The following is a 4,650-nucleotide window of genomic DNA, read 5'->3' on the forward strand; positions in this document are numbered from 1 at the left end:
ATAATAATAATAATATAATAATAATAATAATAATTCAATATGGGCAATTTGGAAATTGTATAAAAGAATTAAGGGCAAAAAGGTAATATACTTGGTCAACATAAAAGAGCTTTTAAGTTAAAAAAAAAGAAGCTCCCCCCCCCCTAGCTTTTAGCTTTTGGCTTAAAATAAGTCATTTTTGACTTAAAATAAGTCACTTTGATAATTGCCAAACACTCTAATAAGTCAAAAACTGGCTTTTAAGCCAGTTTGACCAGCTTATAAGCCCATCCAAACAGGCTCTTAGTAATAGTAAGTTTAGTTTAAATTAGTTTTAAATATGTTGATATATTATATATGATATATGTATTTTCTATTATAAAAAATATATATTCTTCCTTTGTTTTTATAACTAGTGCACGTGTTATGAGTGTAATTTGATTTTTTGGACACCATTATTTAATTTGTATTCAATTTTTAAATATTTCCCCATATTTATTTGCTTTATAATAACTTTAGACATGTGATATCTGTAAGCCAAACAAAAAAGGTATGAACTCTGGGCAATACACATTAAATAAAGATAACTGACAACAAATTCTTTAGTTATATAAGGAGTACACTTGATCAATTTCGAGAGAAAATATATTCTTCTTCTAAAATTTGTGACTTAGAGAGAATAAATAAATATTTTTTTTAGATGTGTGTTGCAATAAATGAGTTAAATATAAGCAACAAATAGCAAAAGAAATCGTTACATTAGAAAATTATAGTGCATAATCTATATTTTTCTCCATACAATTTCTTACTTTGGAGAATTTATTTGTCATTCACCCTCCAAACATGAATAATGCAATTTTTCTCCCTCTTTCATTTTCATTACCTTTTCATCTGTTACTTCGATGTCCATTATGATATGGAGCGTTTCATAAATATATGAAATTCATGAATCATGAACGAACTACTCATTCATTATTTTTCGAGCAAAATAGCATTCTATGTTCACATGTATATGCATTAAATACTTTTTAATGAAAATTTACCATCAGCTCACTCTGCGACCCCACAATATGCGAGTTCACGAAGAAATGATGGCATGATTATCTGGCCAACATCATCGTCGAATCATAACCACTCAAAAAAAATGACAGAGCACCAATAATTTATAGACAATAAATGACTAGAAAAAATAGAGTTGTATCGATTAGCAGGAATGGAACAACGACAATGTATATGTTACAAATGTAAACAATAAACGGAATTGGAGATTCAAATACAAATGAGATTGTTGTTGATTGTACCAATGAAAAGAAGATACGAATTTTACACGTGTATCACCTACCATGATTTGTTTCTTTTTGGTATATTTTGTAAGTTTAGTTTAAATGAGTTTCAAATATGTCATTCTACGGTATATATTTTTCTATTATTAAAAGGTATACTTCTTATAGTTAAAGTAGTTAATGCATGTATTTTGTATGTGTATTACATATATAGCAATTATAAATAATTTTTAAGCATGTGTACCACACATATATCATCTATATATTAATTATAATATATTTGGTAATAGTAAGTTTAGTTTAAATAAGTTTTAAATATGTTGATATATGATATATGATATATGTAGTTTTTGTTAAAAAAAAATATACGTTATTTCTATGTTTATATAACTAGTGCACGTAATTTGATTTTTTTTATATCATTATTTAATTTGTACTCAATTTATTTAATTTTTCTTATATTTATCTACTTAGTAATAAATTTAGACATGCAATATTTGAAATTCAAACAAAATTAAAATGGTGAATGGACTTTGGGCAATGCGCATTAAATAAAGATAATTGACAACAAATTCTTTAGTTATATAAGGAGTTCACTTGATCAATTTCAAGAGAAACATATTCCTCTTCTAAAGTTTGTGGCTTAGGAAGAGAACAATTTTATTTTTTTTGAAGTATGTTACAATAAATGAGTTAAATATAGGAAACACATTAGGAAAAAGAAAATCATTACATTACAAAATTATAGTTCATAATTGATATTTTTTCTCTACAACTTCTTACTTTGGAGAATGTATTTGAAATTCACAATTCAAATATGAATAATGCAAAAATTTCTCCTCCTTCATGACTATTACCTTCTTCGATGTTCTTTATGCTATGGAGCATTTCGTACTCATGTGGAATTCATGAATCTTGTACGAACTACTTTTCATTATTGTCCGAGTGAAATATCATCCTACGTTCGCACGTATATGCATCCAATTGTTTTTTGATAGAAAAATCTACTATCAACTCATCCTACAACTCCACAACATGCAAATTTACAAAATGTTATCATACGTTTTCCAGTATATGCATCTCCACATGTATTTTGTATGTGTATTGCATATATAGCAATTATAAATATTTTTTATGTATGTGTACCACACATATATCATCTATATATTAATTGTAATATATTTGGTAATAGTAAGTTTAGTTTAAATAAGTTTTAAATATGTTGATATATGAAATATGATATATGTAGTTTTTGTTAAAAAAATATATATGTTATTTCTATGTTTATATAACTAGTGCACGTGTAGTGCACACAATTTAATTTTTTTTATATCATTATTTAATTTGTACTCAATTTATTTGATTTTTCTTATATTTATCTACTTAGTAATAAATTTAGACATGCGATATTAAAATACAAACAAAATTAAAATTGTGAATGGACTTTGGGCAATGCGCATTAAATAAAGATAATTGACAACAAATTCTTTAGTTATATAAGGAGTTCACTTGATCAATTTCAAGAGAAACATATTCCTCTTCTAAAGTTTGTGGCTTAGGAAGAGAACAATTTTATTTTTTTTGAAGTATGTTACAATAAATGAGTTAAATATAGGAAACACATTAGGAAAAAGAAAATCATTACATTACAAAATTATAGTTCATAATTGATATTTTTTCTCTACAACTTCTTACTTTGGAGAATGTATTTGAAATTCACAATTCAAATATGAATAATGCAAAAATTTCTCCTCCATTTTTATTACCTTATTCGCTGTTCTTTATGCTATGGAGCATTTTGTACTCATGTGGAATTCATGAATCTTGTACGAACTACTTTTCATTATTGTACGAGTGAAATATACGTTCGCACGTATATGCATCCAATAGTTTTTTGATAGAAAAATCTACTATCAACTCATCCTACAACTCCACAACATGCAAATTTACAAAATGTTATCCTATGTTCTCCAGTATATGCATCTTATCATCCTGCGAGTTCTTTTGTATTTGCATCCAATATTTTTTTATCGGAAAATTCACCATCAGCTCAAATTCGACCCCACAAGATGCGAGTTCACAAAGATATGATGGTATGGTTATTTGGTCAACATCGTTGTCGAATCATTACCACCTGATACAAAGTATCAGAGCATCAATAATCGATAGACAACAAATGGTTAGAATAAATAGTGTTATACCGATAGGTGGGGCCTGGGGAAACACTGCAGATTAGTATGCTATAAATGGAAAGAAGAAACGATGTTGGAGATTCAAATACAAATGAGATAGTTGTTGGTTGTACCAATGAAAAGAAGATACGAATTTTGCACGTGTATCGCCTATTATATATATATATATTGTAAGTTTAATTTAAATGAGTTTTTTAAATGGTGAATGAACTTTGGGCAATTTATATTAAATAAAGATAACATACAACAAATTCTTTAGTTATATAAGGAGTGCACTTGATCAATTTTCAAGAGAAAACATATTCCTCTTCTAAAGTTTGTGACTTAGAGAGGAAACAAATATTTTTTCTGAAGTATGTTGCAATAAATGAGTTAAATATAGAAAACAAATTAGGAAAAATGAATCACTACATTACGAAATTATAGTGCATTTTTGATGTTTTTTCCTACAATTTCTTAATTTGGAGAATTTATTTGCCATTCACAATCCAAATATGAATAATGCAATTTTTCTCCTCCTTCATTTTTATTACCTTCTCGTCTATTACTTCGATGTACTTTATGCTATGAAGCATTTCGTATTCATATGAAATTCATGAATCTTGTACGAACTATTCATCTATTATTGTTCGAGCAAAATATCATCCTACATTCGCACGTATATGTATCAAGTACTTTTTTTGATAGAAAATCTACCATCAGCTCAACTTGCGGCCCAACAACATGCGAATTTACAAAATGCTATTCTCCATTCTTCAATATATGCATTTGAGACTTTTTTACAAGGAAAATCGAAATCAGCTCAACATGCGAGTTCGCTAAATGCCATCCTACGTTCTCCTTTATTTGCATCCAATATTTTTATTAGGAAATCTACCATTAACTCAACCTTTTGTCCCATGTGAGTTCACAAAGAAATGATGGTATTATCTGGCCTACAACGTCGTCGATTCATAACCACTTGATAAGAAATAACTGAGCACTAAAAATCGATAGACAACTAATGGCTAGAAGAAATAGTGTTGTACCGATAAGCAGGGAAAGCACCACCAATGGATATGCTACAAATGGAAAGAAGAAATGGAGTTGGAGATTCAAACAGAAATAAGATTATTGTTGACTGTACCAATAAAAAGAAGATATGAATTTTGCACGTGTATCACCTATCATGTTATATATATATATATATATATATA

This window comes from Solanum tuberosum, unplaced genomic scaffold (assembly GCF_000226075.1).
Source record: "Solanum tuberosum cultivar DM 1-3 516 R44 unplaced genomic scaffold, SolTub_3.0 scf00227, whole genome shotgun sequence".
Taxonomy (NCBI): domain Eukaryota; kingdom Viridiplantae; phylum Streptophyta; class Magnoliopsida; order Solanales; family Solanaceae; genus Solanum; species Solanum tuberosum.